The sequence below is a fragment of the Eptatretus burgeri genome, chromosome 3 (genome assembly GCF_056783735.1).
Source record: "Eptatretus burgeri isolate ZD-2024b chromosome 3, Ebu_testis_v1, whole genome shotgun sequence".
NCBI lineage: Eukaryota > Metazoa > Chordata > Myxini > Myxiniformes > Myxinidae > Eptatretus > Eptatretus burgeri.
The window spans coordinates 75,416,978-75,435,709 of record NC_140963.1 but is presented as its reverse complement, the minus strand read 5'-3'; the positions used below and the strand labels follow the sequence as shown (position 1 = coordinate 75,435,709).

The 18,732-nt window shown below is 46.7% G+C and overlaps 1 protein-coding gene across 1 annotated transcript in view; it reads right to left on the bottom strand.

Moving 5' to 3' along the window:
• Nucleotides 1-446: 446 nt before the first annotated feature.
• LOC147030204 (uncharacterized) overlaps nt 447-18,732 on the bottom strand; it is a 32,294-nt gene continuing 14,008 nt past the window's right edge. Inside the window, exons 3-4 of the mRNA XM_085874014.1 lie at nt 9,934-9,962; nt 447-2,236 (exon numbers count right to left, since the gene is read on the bottom strand). The gene's annotated coding sequence lies outside the window, so the exon portion shown is untranslated. The remainder of the gene's footprint in view (nt 2,237-9,933; nt 9,963-18,732) is intronic.

The window sequence follows — 18,732 nt, the reverse complement described above, 5'->3', positions numbered from 1 at the left end:
GGCGAGATTGAGATGGTTTGGACATGTGCATAGAGGGAAGCGGAGTATATCGGGAGAAGGATGCTGAGGATGGAGCCGCCAGGTAGGAGGAGAAGAGGAAGGCCAAAGAAAAGGTTCATGGATGCGGTGAGGGCAGACATGTGGGTGGTTGGAGTGTCAATGGAAAATGTGGAGGATAGAGCGAATTGGAGATGGATGATCCGCTGTGGCGACTCCTAACGGGAGCAGCCGAAAGAAGAAGAAGAAGAAGATATACATATATAAACACACTTTGAACACACACACATATATATATATACACACACACACACACATTGAACACATATATACAGGGTGTCCCAAAAAAAAATGTACTCACATTTTGGCTCCTCATAACTCATTGAATTTTTTATTTAGTTTCAGCTCAAATTGACCATAATAATGGCAAAAGTACGACTAGCTTTTGAAGAAAGAAAATTTATCATCAAGTGCTTCTGGAAGCACGAAAACATCATGGAAGTGCAAAGACAATTTAGAAGACATTTTCACAAAGATCCACCAACGCGACGCACCATTGCTCGCATCCGAGATAAGTTTGAAACAGATGGAACTGTGCATGACGTCCATAAGGAGCGTTCAGGAAGACCACGGTCATCAACTACCCCCGCAAAGGAAAATCAATTGCTGGAAACCCTCCACCGATCCCCTGTTGAATCGCTGTTGAATCCATTGGTCCGCATTATCAGCTGTGTTTGGAACATGATGGTCGTCAGTTTGAACATTTGTAAACATCTCTCAATCTTAGAAATGAGGCCAATGTTGACCTTTTGACCTTAAAAAGAATTGGTGGTTGAATTAATTGACCCAATATGCAAATCCTGTTGAAATTTCAAGTCAGTCTGATGAAAATTGAGGATTTTACAAATTGCACACAAGTTGTTGACCTTTGGCCAATGTTGACCTGAAAAATAGTTGGTGGTTCAATAGAGTAACCGAATACGTAAATGCTCTTCAAATTTAAAGTTACTCAAATTCAAGTTAATCTAAAAGTACAGATTAAACTGTTTATTTTGTTGCGAAATGTTTATTTTGTTGCGAGCAAATTGAAATGTAAGTGATTTATGTCACCGATTTAAATCTTTCCCTTCAACATTAACACACACATTCCTGCTATCTGTCAGTGACAAATTCGCAAACAAAAGCACAAAGGTCTCTTTTTAAATACCCCAGAACTCCAAGCGGGATGATGCCCCCAGAATTATCGACGGATTGATTCCTCCAGAATTATGGAATGGATTGGTTTCCTCCTCCAGAATTGTATTTTTGCACAACTTGAAATTCCTACACCGACTGAGTTTGGTGCTATGCCATACATTTTTACAATGAGAGAATTAGGATGCTTCCCCTCCCCCGAAACTAAGATTTTGATTCTTGACAAAAACTTCCTTTTTTTCGGTGGCTTTACCACCTTTGTTTTTAACGACACCCACTTTACCACACATACTGTATATATTGTTATGGCTGTGGAAATTCACAGAGCACCATATAGGTCCTTAGATCAGTTATGTCGATAAGTCTGTGTTCAGATAGATTTCCCCAAAGATGTTTAACGGGAAATTATTCGTGTAACCGGGCTGTGATCTTTGAGTTAGCCGTTTTTCTTTTGCTATCGTTATTTTGGACCAACCGCTTCACAACAACCACCTCCACCACGAACATCGCTCTGACCAAACGCATCACAACAACCACCTCCACCACCAACATCGCTCTCATCAACCGCTTCAAAACAACCACCTCCACCACAAACAACTTATCCACAACCGCCTTCACAACTCCCGCCTCCTCCACAACCGCCTTCACACAACCACCTTCTGCATGACGCCAACCACAGCCACCATCTCCTAAACCACATCTCCCCCAAGAACCAACAACGAACACAACGCCTCACCTTCAACTCCGCAAATGCCACCATCTTTGCGCTGGCCACGGCGAGATCGCTGCAAACAGACGCGGGGGTTTCCTCGTTGTGCAGGGCCGGTGATCTCCACAACATCCGCTCTCCTTTGTGGGCGCCAGCGACGGTGATTTCAAGCACGTCCGCTCGCCCCGAGCTTTGCCTCGGAATTCGGATCAGGAGATCGAGGGGGGCGGAGCCAGTGGGGGTCAGAGGTCAGAGGTTCATTGTTCGTACAGTGGTGGTGTACCGAGAGGTTCTTCTTCTTCGTTTCCCTCTCCGAACGAGTCCCCGCCCAGCGCTCTGGGAGGGGGAGGAGTCTGTCAGCTTCATAAGGGGCGCGCCCCAAAAGAAAAAGGAAGAAGCATGTGTTATAATCTCCGAGGATAAACGTGTCCGGCTCCTCATAAGGAAAAAGCGCTCGACTGTCCGGGCCGGCGGTGTTAACCGCCCATCACCACAATTTGGGTCAGGAGGGGATTAACCTGGACCACCAGTACTGAGACATATATATATATATATATATATATATATATATATATATATATATATATATATATATATATATATATATATATATATATATTTATATATTAGGGTGTTTCATTTTTTCTGAAGTGCAATAATTTTATCAGCACAGGTTTGCCTTTGAACCTTTCCTATAAAAAGTGCTTCATGCAAAATGGGACCGTGTTGACAGGTCGCACACTTTTGAATAGTATGTTGACGTTTTTAGCAGCGTCTCGCGTAGCGAACGCTGCTCATAGAGAGCTCGGCTTGTTCATCTTCTTGTTCTTCTTTTTGTGAAGACAAAACCTTCATCTCTTGGTCTCAGCTCTTGTATAGACAAGATCCGGATCTCCTTAAATACTGAGCACATGTGCGGTGCCTTTTGAAAGCGTCTATTATTAACTTTTAAATATTGTTACGAATTTGGAATTCAATTGCACACAACATACAGGTTCCCTTAGTCAGCTATGTCGATAATTGCATATCGATATGTCGATAGCAATACCGATATGTCGATATGTCGATAACAGATACCGTTCTTTGGCTGCTGGACACGTATCAGATTGCTGGCAAGATCATTGGTCTCTCATTTGATAAAACTGCATCCAACAGTGGCATGGTTAGCAGAGCCTGCACCATAATTGAACATTCCCTTGGAAGACCTCTTCTTTGGCTGGCATGCCGACATCACATTCACGAGGTGGTACTGAAGAACACCTATGAACTCCTCTTCGGCTCTCCCCCAGGTCCCGACATTCCCCTCTTCAAACGATTCCGAGGAAAATGGGACGTCTTGGACAAGACATCTGCCGGTACCCTCAGCGACGAACAACCCCTGGATGAGTGGAGCAAATCACAAAGGCTGAAGATGATAGACTTCCTCAGGAGAGTCATCCATGATGCAGCCCACCCAACAGAGGACTATCTCGAACTCCTTCAGCTCTCTCTTCTCTACCTCGGAGGATGGAGCGGAGATCTGCCTCGATTTAGGGCTCCTGGAGTCAACCATCAGGCGAGATGGATGGCAAAGGCTATTTATATCCTGAAGATTGCCCTGGTTTTGCAACAACTGGAGCTGACGAGTTCGGAAAAACGCGGAGTCCGACGACTGGCCCGTTTCGTCAGTCTCATTTATGTCAGATTCTGGCATGAGGCAGCTGTCCCAAACTGTGCACCGAAGAATGACCTGGAGTTCTTGGCGATTCTCCAGGTGTTTGTGGATAGAGAACTCGGGTCAACGGCAGAGAAGGCCCTCCAAAGGCACCTCTGGTACCTCTCAGAGCAAGGAGTGGCCCTAGCCTTCTTCGATGAACGAGTGTCTCCCGATGACCGGGCGGCCATCGTCAAGAACCTAAGCCGTCCATCAACCTCGAAAGCACTCAAGAGACTTGAAAAGAAGAACTTCACTCTCCCTGACGGTCTTTCCAAATTGGTAACAGGGCGAACACTAGAGGCCATTGGGATCTTTGCTGGGAGGATGGTCACTACCCATAACGTGGAAGATGTTTTGCAAGATCCATGAATTCGAGCCACCGTCCGAGGCCTGCAGGTCACCAATGATGCAGCAGAGAGAGGAGTGGCACTGATACAAAAACTCCAAGCCCGAACCGAAGACGAGCAGCAGAAGCAGTTCCTCCTCAAAGTTGTTCATCATAACCGCAAGACCGTCAAGAGAACAAAGGCTGGAGTGACTGCTAAGTTCCCTCCTGCTCCTTGAGCTCAACGATTTGATTGCCCTGCTGCACTTGCATAACTGTTCTACATTTCTTTTTCATACATTTTTTTGTTAATTTTCAGTTCAATAAACGTTCGTTGCAATTTTTTGTCTTCTCCTCCATTTGATTTTTTCGAAGTTTCACTTGAAATGTGGAATCTTGTCCAACTGTGGGACCAGTAAATATTGACGAATCAAACCAAATATTTGCCTAAAATATTTATGGGTTATAAGAAACAAGGGGACACCCCTTTTGACAATTTTCAACAAATTTCATTTTTTTTACCACCATGAGTGAAACACCCTAATATATATATAGTTATGGCTGTGGAAATTTGCAATACACCATAAAGGGTCCTCAGGTGAGATATATCGATAAGTTCATGTGTAGTTAGCCCACACCCGTTGTTTAGAGGGAATATGTGTGATTCATTCGGGCTGCGACGCTTTAGTTTGCTGTTTTTCTTTATCTATCGTTATTCTGAGCCACCATTGCCGCAAACTTCCACGCAAACAACCGCCACCAACTACGCCACAACGCCCACCATGCTCACACCACCACCACAACAATCACCACCATCTTCACCACTACGCCCGCTTATGAACGCCATCCTCCGCGGACCAGGGTAAGACAGTTTCCGCACCACGGAAACCGTCTGAAAAAGATTGGCAGAACAAAAGCACTTGTGAAGCCTGTGGGGTTTTTTCCCGCCATTTTTTCCCGCACTTGGTGTGAAGGGGAGGGGTGGGGCAGCTCGCTCCCGATTGGTGGATGCGAGGTGTGACGCGATCAGGGAGGAGGAATGCCCCCTGTCGAGACTTTTCTCGAAACACCTCGAAGAGGGGTGGAGCGAAGAATGGGGCGGAGCGACAGGGCGGAGCCCCGCGCTACAAAAGGGGGCGGACGAGGAGAGTTCAGCGCGCGCTTGATCCCTTTGTACATGACGGGGTGGTGAGAGAGAGAGAGGAAGCTCCTGCTCGAGAGTTCCTGGTCGGAGGGTCAGTCGGAGTCGGTGCAGTCCTGAGAGTCCGCTGGTGGGACAGAGCGCGCTTGATCCCTTTGTACATGACGGTGTGGTGAGAGAGAGAGAGAGAGAGAGAGAGAGAGAGAGAGAGAGAGAGAGAGAGAGAGAGAGAGAGAGAGAGAGAGAGAGAGAGAGAGAGAGAGAGAGAGAGAGAGAGAGAGAGAGAGAGAGAGAGAGAGAGAGAGAGAGAGAGAGAGAGAGAGAGAGAGAGAGAGAGAGAGAGAGAGAGAGAGAGAGAGAGAGAGAGAGAGAGAAGAAGCTCCTGCTCGAGAGTTCCTGGTCGGAGGGTCAGTCGGAGTCGGTGCGGTCCCGAGACCCCGCTGGTGGGACGGAGCATCTGCCATTCCCTTCTCTTGGCCCCAAGTATCGACGGTTTCTTCCCCCCCGTCCACACCAAGATAGCGCCGGAAAACCCCGTTCGCCCCCAAAACCCCGTCCGTGGCATCGAGCGACCAACACGTGCCGGCGCGAAGCACGAGCTCACCGACCACGCCGGAGGAGCTGAAAGCTGAGGGCGCAGGAGAAGGACTCGGTGCGCAAAAAGGGAAGTCGCCACTTTTGTTTAAATGTGTGTGTGTGGCGCCAGTCCGTCAAGTTTAGACCTGCATCAATGCCAGTGTGATTATTATATCCGGTTGTAGCTCTGCGTTTCGTTCTTGCTTTTGTTCTTGCCTCTGTATACGTGCCTGATTAATTGTTGCTGACTGGAAATACGTGCTTCCGTGTGTCGCGCATTAAATGTGCTTGTCCAATGGTTCCCCCGTTTCGCTTCGTCCTTTCCTTTGTTGAATCTCCATGTTGCATCACGTAACGGATTGATAGTGGGTTTAAAACACCCGGTAACTAATCTGAACCGTCAAGGTCGACGATAACTCCGCTCGGTTATCCCTGTAGTACGGAACGAGCCGCTTAAGCGGTTCGTGGCCGGAGTCGACCTGTGGCGTGGTACAACCCCTCGGTAGGTTACCCGTGCGGTTATTAGGTATATCGACTTTCGGCGATTCACCCTATTTCGCGCGGGTAGAATGCGGACTGGGTTGTGGTGAGGTTAAACCCCTACCCGTGACTAGCTCCTTGGCGATAGTTCCAAGAGGGTCACGACTGAATTGTCCGTTCTGGTGGGCGACGCGGTCGCCATTCGAGTCAAGCGGCCGATCGCACGCCGGACGGGCCAGAATTCGTAACAATATATACGAGGTGTGTTCAAAAAGTATCCAACCTTAATTTTTCGTGCATAAACAAATGAAGCTCGGGAGGCGTGGTTTGGTGCACGTATGTAGGCGATCCTAATCGTATGCGTGAATATTTTCCCGCCTGCAGAAGCTGTCAGTCGCCGACAGACCGCCGATGAGTGAGGAAATGCAAGTGAGCGCCGTCGGATTTTGGTTTTTGACAAAATGGCGGAAAAACTTGAACAACGCTACTGCATCAAATTTTGTGTAAAGCTTGGCGATTCCCAAGTGGAAACGATCTGCAAGATTCAACAGGCCTTCGGGAATGAAACAATGGGAACCATACAGATAAAAGAGTGGTACAACCGCTTCAAAGATGGTCGCACATCAGTGGAAAGTGAAGCATGTTCTGGTGGGCCCTCAACATCCCAAAATGAGATAGTCATTGACCAAGTGAGGACCCTGCTGATGCAGGATCGTCGAATCACAATCAGAGAACTTGCAGACGAGGCGGGCATCAGCATTGGATCCGTTCATTCCATTGTGACTGAGGATTTGGGCTTCAGGAGAATCTCAGCGAAGTTCGTGCCAAAGCTGCTAACGATCGAGCAGAAGCAACTCCGTTTGGAGATCGCACAGGACATGCTGGAGACTGTGAACAGCGATCCCAACTTCTTCAACACAGTGATCACTGGCGATGAGACCTGGGTTTATGGGTACGACCCAGAAACCAAGTTCCAGTCATCACAATGGAAGCATCCAACATCCCCGAAGCCAAAAAAAGCAAGGAAGGTCCGCAGCAATGTCAAAGTCATGCTGACCGTCTTCTTTGACTCCAGTGGCGTGGTTCATTACGAGTATGCACCACACGGCACAACAATCACCAAAGAGTACTACCAAGAGGTACTGCGTCGCCTTCGTGACGCTGTGCGACGCAAACGGCCGGACCTGTGGGCAGCGGTTAATTGGCAGCTCCATCACGATAATGCACCCGCCCATTCTTCACATTTGATACAGAGTTTCCTGGCCAAACACAACACACCTGTGCTTCGTCAGGCTCCCTACTCTCCCGACATGGTTCCGTGTGACTTCTGGCTTTTCACCAAGCTGAAAATGCCCCTGAAAGGGACCAGATTTCAGTCCAGAGAAGACATCATGCAGAATGCGACGGACCAGCTGCGCGCCATCCCAAAAGAGGCGTTCCAGCGCTGCTTCCGACAGTGGCAGAACCGTTGGGAGAAGTGTGTGGCAGCCCAAGGGGACTACTTTGAAGGAGATTAGTGTAAGTTTGTTGTATCTGGATACGAGTATTTTTTATGAACAAAGGTCGGATACTTTTTGAACACACCTCCTATATATGAATGTGTGTGTGTGTGTGTGTGTGTGTGTGTGTGTGTGTGTGTGTGTGTGTGTGTGTGTGTGTGTGTGTGTGTGTGTACTAACGGGGATAACCCGGTGATGCCCTGGAGAAGGGGGGGGAGGGAATGGAGTTACCCTGGCACTGACCAGCTGGGTGAGCTTTTCCCGGCGGTGTTTCGGGACGTGTTGGACATTTAAAAGCTTTGGAGTTATTGGCCTCACGGTGGTTACCTTTTGCTTTCCGCAGCACTGCCTGACTCACATCCCAAAATACACTTTATCCTGGTGTTTGCTGGCCTCAATATGGGTGTCAAGGCCAACGAGTGGAAGCTTTAAATCTTGCCCAGATTCTGGTGAACCTACATCCAAATTTTTGGGCCTCCAGATGTTACGGTTCGTCCTGAAAGAATAATATACTAACCCGGACACGGCTCCCGAAATGGCAGGCCCAATAAAGTAATCTCCTTTAAATGCTCATGGTGCGTTATTTCTGAATACATGTTGTTTCGGGTTTGTCTGGTCAGGTAACGAGGGGCTTCTCAGACCCACTTCACCCCTTTGACCTTGAAACCAATGAGCAACAGATAACTCCGTGGCATGATGGCTTGCTAAGCAAACACAAACACCATCTGAGACAATACATTTAGGAAGGGTCCACACGTTCAATTCCTGGGTTACCTTCCTGGCAAATTAATCTCCACAGATAAGGAACTGTGCTCTCGATGACCCACTACAGTAAATTAAGAATGGCCAAGTGATACTGAAAGTGGGATATCAGTTAGTCACTGGTCGTAGCCAAACAGCGGGGCAGAACTCCCATCCACTATTTACACAATAGTGTCTAACCAATGGAGAAAAGGATGATTGGGCAATTTGGAAAATTTATGAAGACTTAGCATAGGACATGTATTTACAGGAAAAACGGGTATTTACAGAGCAAAAAAAAAAATCTTGCCCTGAAACACACAAGCCCCTTCATCAGTCAACTTAACCTGAATCTACAGACACAGCCACCTCAGTCACTCTGGGGAAACTAGACAAGCAAGAGGGATAGCCAGAGAGAGATAAATCACCCGACGTGAGCCTGCGGACTTACATCGGTTCCAACGTGAAAAAGGAGAGGGGGAGAAAGAAGATGGGGGGTGATGATGTGATGCGCCATGTGGGGAGAGATATGGGTGAATGCATCTTAATGCGTGAGAGGAAATCGTGAATGCGAGTCAGTCACCCAGCCTTGAATGGGTCGAGGGTGAAATTGTTGTTTGCTCTCGTGTGTTCCAATTGAATGATTGGAAATGGGGATAGAAAGAGAAAGAAAGTGCGAGTCAGTATGTCGCCGACGAATCCAGGAAAAAAAAACTCTGTGGCTTGTCAGCTCTTACTCCACAGCCACAGTCCATTTGGTTCCACTGTGGCTTCCTCTCGCAAATGATCGCTCTTGGCAGAGTTAGCCTGACTTGTTGATGTTCCCTGGACACGTAAACCAGCTTCAATGTTCCCTGATCCTCAGGTTTATAAAGTCCTTGGGAGAGGCGTCATCTATGGACTGACTGGCACAAAGTACAGCTTGGTGTTCACGGTGCCACCTTCCCAATGGTGCGTGTCTGTTGCCATGCAGCTCCCAATGGTCGAGCTCCTGACTCAGCGATGCTGGGATTGGCATCCCCGCCCATATGTGGTCCTTGGTTGGGCTGCTCCGTTGTGCGCTTTATATTATCCTGGACTACCTGGTTATGTTCCTTTGGTTTTGTAATGTGTGTGGTGTTGATGGGGCTCACATGGATGTGCTGCAGAGATTAGGAGAGATTAAGAGAGAGAGAGAGAGAGAGAGAGAGAGAGAGAGAGAGAGAGAGAGAGAGAGAGAGAGAGAGAGAGAGAGAGAGAGAGAGAGAGAGAGAGAAAGGGAGATAAGAAGAGAAGGAAAGAGAGAGGGTTTAGCTGGAGGGGAATCACAGAGGGGTTCGAATCTGCTTCACATACACAACACATTTCGCTGTCCACTGATACAAGTGGAGAGGTAATCTGGCAACCACATGGCTACCATAACGAGGCTTAAAATAAGCAAAAAATATACACCAGGATTAAATATTTCCAGTTAAAAAAACACAAGAACATTGAAATGGCAATTTGTGCGAATCAAGCAGGTACAAGCCAAAATATGTTAAATAAAGCCGTGAATCAGCGTGTGTGTACCAGTACACATTGGGTGAGAATAATTACCTCCATAAACTTCACACTCTGAGAAAGTCCTGTGGAGGAGGATGAATTAAAAGGAAGAATAAAAAGCATCAGCTTTTATTTATAATGAAGAAATACTCAAAATATTTACTTCTCACAAATACAAATCAAGCAACAAAAGTTCTGAGACTTGTATTGGTATTTTTGATGGTACTGTATGTTCAAAACTGTTCCCATCCTGGTTGAAACACATCAGTATGGTACTTTGATCTGACACTTCACAAATAAACATGATATCAGTGGATGCTAATGTTCATTGCTATTGCAAAATCAACATGGCTTTCTGAAACGAAAGTACAAATTGGTTGTCCCAAGTGAAAACTTGTGCAAGTCTTGTTATCAACCAAATCAGATGACATCGGGCCAGGCAGAATGGCAGCTACAGGTATGCACACTTATCTCTGAGCCATCTAGCCTGGGTTTGAATCTCAATCCAGCTAAAACTGTCATCCTGATGTCTCGCATGCAGGGTGACGTATCAATGTGTGTGCCATCCCTCGGATGGACATTAAACTGGGCATTCCGACTGCCTGCATTAGTTGGTGGAAGTAAAAGATCCCACGGCATCCTTCGCGAAGAATAGACGAGCTATCGCACGCACCCTGGCCGAATTCCAAATTCTTGACCTGGCCAACAGGGGATACGGCATCAGAAGCACAGCCGTGCCACCCTCAGCCAATAATGCTACTCACAGTAATATGCTGCATACGAAAGAAGATGACGACGACTGAGCTGTCACTTTGAGATGTTGTGCAATTCCTTGACTCTGGGGTAAATTCCAGTTAATGAGACTGTGTATGGACTTGGCCACCACAAATACACCTCCCTGTAATGAATGAAGTATATGTGGTGGCCAAGTCCATACACAGTCTCATGAACTGGAATTGACCCCAGAGTCAAGGAATTGCACAACATCTCAAAGTGACAGCTTGGTCGTCGTCATCTTCTTTCGTATGCAGCATATTACACTGAGTAGCATTATTGGCTGAGGGTGGCATGGCTGTGCTTCTGATGCCATATCCCCTGTTGGCCAGGTCAGGAATTTGGAATTCAAGAGTTCATTCAGGGAAGTCCATCCGAGTAATGTTTTGTTCCTGTGGTGCTGCATTGATGGCATGCGCATGATGTGGATGGGCATTGCCATTGATAAAGATGAGGTCGGGACTTTGCCATTGTGCAAGAAGGAATGAACACAGGTGTAATGAAGTCGTCTGCGTATCCGACACCAGTCGTAGCACCCCTCAGAATGATGACAAGATCAGTTATTTGGCCAAATTGAATGCCCGTCCAAACAATGAGGACTGCCCCCACTAAACCGATTGCTCCCCACCTCACCCAGCTACTCTTTCACATCCATCATTAAAGTCGAGGATGAATCTAGATGTGCCAGTGAAAAGAACATAGCACCAACGATTCACCCTCCATTTGTAATGTTGCGTCGCCCATTGCATGTACTACTGTAGATGTGTTTGAGGTAGACAACAGTGGTCTTCTGGACCTCATACCATTTGCCTGAAGCTCCTTTCGAATTGCTTGGATCTAAATTGTATGGTGACTGTTCCTTGCGTTTCATTCTGGAGTGATAATATTATTGAAAAGTGGTTCCTTCTGCAAGAATGACAAGATAGCGATCCTCATGATGGGTTGCACGCACCCCTTTGGTGACCTGAACAAGGTCTCGCTGTGAACTGTCCAGTCTGACAGTACCTTATCAGTACAATAACAAGCTTCTAAATAACTTGCACCAGAAACTTTAACATTTTCACGCTCACGCTCACGCTGACGCTCACGCTGGGGGTATCGCTATAGCTCTCTGTTCTTCGAACAGGCAAGCTAAAAAGGACACTGTGGCGAACATTCTTCTGGGAAGCGATGGCTGATTGAGGAACCCCTTCCCCCACTTCCACCATTCTTTTAATCAGGTCTAGCCATTTATAAAAGCACTTGGAAAACATTGATGCATAATTTGAAGAGAGCATTGACTTGGGCCATGTACATACTTTATTCAGATTCTGTATGAGAGGTGATTTGAACATGAGATTTTTTATAAAAAAAAATTCGCTCATTTCAGGTACGATGAATATAACATTACCTGTTAATATTGCATGTCCACTTTCCTGTTTGGGTTTCTTTCCTCAAGAGCCGTGGCTTGCATAAACATGACTCAGAAATTTCTGAACTGTGAATCTATAGTTTATTTCAAAGTTTTAAAAGTTGTTGCATAATAATTATTTGTGAGGAGTATATGTCGCTGCGTCCACTTTCCGCCGGTACTCCAGGGGCCTCCGTCTGGCCATCCCCCAGGCAGATGCCAGGCCCATCCCCATCTCCTTGAGATGATGGTCAACCTGCTGCAACCATGAGGCACGTGGTCGGCCCACTGGCCTCCTCCACTCATGAGACTCCCTCGCTGAGAGAATCTGGTGAGCAGGATCAGCGTCAGGAAAACGAGCCACATGTCCATACAGCCGCAGCTGACGCTCACGGACCATGCAGGTAACAAATCTCATCCGAGTCTCTCTCAGCAACCGCTCGTTGGACACAAAATCCGACCAGCGATAGCCAAGGATTCTCCGAAGAGACCTGGTACCAAAGGAATTAAGTCTCCGTCTCAGATCCTTGGTCAAAGTCCAAGTCTCGCACCCATAGAGCAAGACTGGAAGTACCAAGGACCTGAAGACTCGGACTTTCGTCCTCCCGCACAGGTACCGGCAGCGCCACACCCCATGATCCAGTGAATCCATGACTCCCCAGGCCCGACCCAGACGTCTATTGACCTCCGGCTCACAACCTGCGGAGACATGAATATCACTGCCAAGGTAAGTGAATCTATCCACGACCTCAACATCCTCACCACAAACAGACACAGACAGGACAGCAGCATCCAAGATGGCACATGCTCCCATACCTGACCTGAGTATATGTGCTCAGATGAAATAAATAAATATAGCACTTAAACGTCTAAGCAACTTGTGATAACGGATGCAAGTGTAGAGAAACTTGTCACCTGCACTTTAATTTTGTTATTTGGTTTATAATCAAGCACAAAAAACGCGAGAGTGGCATGATGGTCGAATAGGTCAAGGGCCTTCCTGGTTTGGGTTTAACTCTTATGCTCAAAATGACAGTTCCAGTCACATCAACTCTTCTTTACAGAGAGGTGACCTGCCCAGGGTTGGTTCTCAGCCACAGAAATGTTAACAACTTGTCACGATCATAAGAATGACCCACTAAGGGTATGGCTTGTCAACCTACTCACCGACCAAGCTGTGATTATTAGTGATACACTGATTAGTAATTACTGCACACATTTTGTGTGCACATTACATTTTAAACATGATGCTATTACTACACACAAAAGAATGCTCACACCATCAATGGCAGGATGTCTGCCACATGTCTGTAGGCCACAAACACACACTGGTGAGAGTCAACATAGGAAATGAGATTTCCACCTAGCTCTGTATCTCTCTCTTGGTGTCATGCTTGTTTACTTCATTTTCTGTTCTGGCCCCAATAGCTTTTTCATCTGTTTTGTCCAAGTAAAATTCTTCATGAAAACATACAGAAAGGTTTACGAAGAAAGATCCATAAATGCACTGGAACACCAAGTTGTTTTTTTTTCGATTCAAAAACATAATTTTTGTTTTGTGTCTGACATGGGGCAAGACACAAGCTTTAAGTACTGATATACGACACATATTGTCGTGTCGTCATGGTATATATATATATATATATATATATATATATATATATATATATATATATATATATATATATATATATATATATATATGATACGAATTTGGAATTCAATTGCACACAACATACAGGTTCCCTTAGTCAGCTATGTCGAAAAGTGCATGTTCCCGAGATAGCTCACCTTCCATTGTTTAAATGTTCAGAGATCGATTAGATGCGCTGTGGATCGATTTAATAGTTAGGGAACGAAACAATGGAGACGTCCCTCCCCCTCTTCTGCAAAGAGGAAGAAGAACCCTGCCATCCCATGACGTCAACAACTCCCTCCCACCCGTGGTTGAGCGGGGGGTGGATCACGAGGGCATGAGTCACGCCGGGTGCGGGGGAGGGGGTGCAAAGGATAAAGAGGACATCTTGTCTTTGTTCAAAAAGAGTTTGTGGGAGTCCGTGAAAAGAGTCCCGTGGGAGTCCCGTGGTAGGGCTGAGTTCGTGGGCTGAGTTCATGGGAGTCCCGTGGCAGAGTTCATGAAGAGTCCCGTTCTGAGTCCCGTGTGCAGAGTTCGTGTGCTGAGTCCCGTGGGAGGAGTAAGCTTTTTTACTTCGGAGAGAGCAGTCGTTCAGCCATCGGGTCCTGCTTGGCTTGAGGCCTTCGGAAGCTTTTTGCTTCGGCTGGCTCAGTGAGCTTCGGCTGCTGCTTTGTTTTGGAAGGAACTTGAGCCGGTTGTTCGGCTCGAGCTGTGAGTGGAGGCTTCTTCCTCTTCCTCTTGGTTCGTGGAGCTTGTCGTTCTCCATTTTGTTTCCCGGCTTGGTGCGATGCGTCGGTCTCTTCTTGGAGTTGGATCCTTGGGGAAGCGACGATCGACAGGAAGGATCGGCGCCTCATCTCACCGGCACATGTTGAGAAGCACGGGAGGATTCGCGGGAGCTCGGGAAGGATCACGGCGATTTGGATCCAGCTCGCTCTCGCTGGAGCCGGGGTTCGGACAAGGTGAAGACCACACGAGGTGGAAAGGTTCGAGTCAAGCTCTGAGTTTCAGCTCACCTGTCCTCCGAGCTGGAGCTCGTGATTAAAGGCCTTTGCCACCATTTCTGTGTGTGTGTGTGTGTGTGTGTGTGTGTGTGTGTGTGTGTGTGTGTGTGTGTGTGTGTGTGTGTGTGTGTGTGTGTGTGTGTGTCCGTGGGCCCGTCTAATAAGTAGGAACTGCTGTTAAGTGTAAATGACTGTACATAATAAGTAGACGGTTGTAGTTCTTTTGGTGCTTGTATAATTGCATACGTGTTTTGCCTAATTTAATTGCATACGTGTTTTATTATAATAAATGTCCTTGTGTGAATGTAAACCTGCTCGTTTTGTTCATTCCCTCATTGACTGAACATTTCGTGTGTTGGGAGTGAGAAAGCCGTTGGTTTGCCGTAATAGGGGACATTTGGACCGACGGTTCTCGGCGATTACGCCGCTCGGAATCGCGCACGGACAGGCTCGCCTCGGCGGTTTGTTCCGTACGAGATCCGTCGAGGGTGGAATACCCCGGAAGTTGGATCACGTGGGTATTTAGGTACATTGAAGATTGGCAATCGACCCCACCCCACGTGATCTGCCGATTGGCGAATTTCGGTTCTTGTACAAGGACCCGTCGCTCGGAGTTCTCCGGGCGACAATCTATATTCCGGGCGATCGGTCAGGCCGACTCGACTTGCAGCTCCATTCAGAGCGGTCGGTTGGCGGCTGACCCCCAGCCTGTAACAATATATATATATATATATATATATATATATATATATATATATATATATATATATATATATATATACATATATATACATATATATATATATATATACATATATATATATATATATATACATATATACATATATATATACATATATATACATATATATACATATATATATATATATATATATATATATATACATATATATACATATATATATATACATATATATACATATATATACATATATATATATGCATATATATACATATATATACATATATATATACATATATATACATATATATATATATATACATATATATACATATATATATACATATATATACATATATATACATATATATATACATATATATATATATATATATATATATATATATATATATATATTGTTGTAGATTTCCCGCCCGTTGGCGTGCAAATGACCGCGTCTAACCAATAGCAGCCGGTTCGCCCACCGAACGGACAATCCAGTCGTGACTTTCTGGAACAACGCCATAAACCAGTCACGGGTGGGTTTTTAATCCCACCACTGCCCAGTCCGTATTCAACCCGCACGAAATAGGGTCAATCGCCGAATATCGATATACCTAAGTACCCGCGCGGGTAACCTACCGAGGGACCGTACCTCGGCGAAGGCCTGCTTGGACACGAACCGCTTAAGCGGTCCGTTCCGTTCTGGGATAACCGAGCAGATATTATCGCCAGACCTCGCCGGACCAGATCACTTTACCGGCTATTTAAAAACCAACTATATTCCGAGTGCAAGATGGGGCAGTTCAATGAGGGAATGGACGCAACAAACAGGTTTACATTCACACAAGGACATTTATTATAATAAAGCATGTGTGCAATTAAACAAGGCAAAACACGTATGTAATTATACAAGCAACAAAAGCACGACAAAAGAACTACAACCGTCTACTTATTATGTACAGTCACTTGCACTTAACAGCAGTTCCTACTTATTAGACAGGCCCACGGACACACGTACGCACACACACACACACACACAAGAAATGGTGGCAGAGGCCTTTAATAACGAGCTCCAGCTCGGAGGACAGACGAGCTGAAACCCAGAGCCTATCTCGAACCTCTCCACCTCGTGTGGTCTTCAAGTTTTTCGGACCCGGGCTCCAGCGAGAGCGAGCTGGATCCAATCGCTGAGCCGCGATCCTTCCCGAGCTCCCGCGAATCCTCCTGCGCTTCTCAACACGTGCTGGTGAGACGAGGCGCTGATCCCTCCCGTCGATGCGTCGCTTCCCCGAGGAACCACCTCCAAGAAGAGGCCAATGAGTCGCACCAAGCTGGGAACCAAAATGGAGAACAAAAAGCTCCACGAACCAAGAAGAAGAAGAAGCCACCACTCGCAGCTCGAGCCGAGCGTCCAGCTCAACTTCCTTCCAAGCAAAGCAGCTCGAAGCAAAAAGCTCTCCCGAGCCAAACAGAAGCCGAAGCTCACGGAACCATAAAAGCAAAAAGCCTCCTATCGAGCCAGGCCGCAGCCGAAGCTCACTGAGCCAGCCGAAGCAAAAAGCTTCCGAAGGCCTCAACCCAAACCCAAGCCAAACAGGACCTGAAGGTCTGCTGAACGGCTACTCTCGACTCCCTTCTCCAACTCTGCCCACGAACAAAAGAAAAAGATCTCCTCTTATCCTTCTCCACCACCCCTCCTCCACGCCCGGCGTGACTCATGCCCTCGTGATCCATCCCCCCGCTCAACCACGGGTGGGAGGGAGTTGTTGACATCATGAGTCACGGGACGGCAGGGTTCTTCCTCTTCGCAGAAGAGGGGGAGGGATGTCTCGATTGTTCGTTCCCGAACTATTAAATCGATCCGCAGCGCATCTAATCGATTTCTGAACATTTAAACAATGAAAGATGAGCTATCTCGGGAACAAGCACTTATCGACATAGCTGACTAAAGGAACGTGTATGTTGTGTGCAATCGAATTCCAAATTCGTAACAATATATATATATATATATATATATATATATATATATATATATATATATATATATATATATATCACTCAAACCCTCAATCATCCCAGCAAGTCGGCAATCTTCATCCCGACTCTCTGGAAAATCCTCTATATCTGTTTGCTGATGACTCCACCCTCTGCCGTACCATCTGTCATCCCTCAGACCGGCAAGCAGCAGCTTCTTCTTCACTCACTGCAGATCTGGATAAAATCACAAACTGGTCCAACACGTGGAACATGTTTTACAATCCGGACAAATCTCACACTCTCACTATGTCTCGTCCAAAGGACCGTTTAGAAAACCCCCCCATCCACTTTCTCAACAATCCTCTGGAAGAAGTCCTTTCTTTCAAGCTTCTGGGTCTCACTATCTGCCATGACCTTTACTGGGAAAGTCACATTTCAAACCTCGCCTCCAAAGCCAGTCGCCGACTGGGAATCCTCCATCGTGCAAAGTCCTTCCTCGACCCACCTGAGCTCCTGACCACTTACAAAACTTTTGTCCGAAGCCTGATGGAGTACTGCTCTCCCCTCTGGGCTGGTGCTCCTGCCTCCCACCTTTCTCGGCTTCATGCTGTGGAAACCAAGGCATTTCGGATCATTGGCATCTCCCGCAATGAGGCTGAGTCTTTGGGCCTCTCACTCAATCACCGCAGGTTGGTCGGTGGTCTTACTGTCTTCTACCGTCTCCTCTCCAGCCTCCCCCCCCCCACAGCGCTCTCTGCGATTTGTCCCCACCACATTTCCGCAGGGCGCTCAAGGTCCGCCAACAACCCCCTTCTGGTAAAACTACCAAAATCACGAATCACTGCTCACCTTCACTCTTTCATTCCTCTTTTTTCCCACCTTTGGAATAAACTCCCTCACTCTATTCATTCCCATTCTTCCCTCCAGGCCTTCAAAACAGCTGTTCACCACCACCTCTTATCATCCCCCATCCAAATCCTCGATCTTTTCTACCCCCGATAATCCACCCAAGCCCACCTCCTTCAAATTCCTTGCTTTCCTTCCTGAAAGTCCCTGTAATGTCCATTTTCTATGCCCCATGTTCCCCATCCCATCCCTCTCCCTTCCACAGATGTCCTAATGTCTCTGTTCAGCACTGTTTTGTCCTTCCCACTCCCTCCTCTCTTGTCTCATGTCCCCCATGATGTGCATTGTGTGTTCGCTCTCATACGAGCCTCGACAAGGTATACAAAAAAAAGAAAAGAAAAAAAAGCTGCCATTCATTTTCCCAACCTTGGAAGGATGACAGGCTGAGTCAAACCCACCTGATATTAATTCAATGGCAAAGCGGGATTTGAATTCAGGAACCTAGGATCCCAAGCCCACC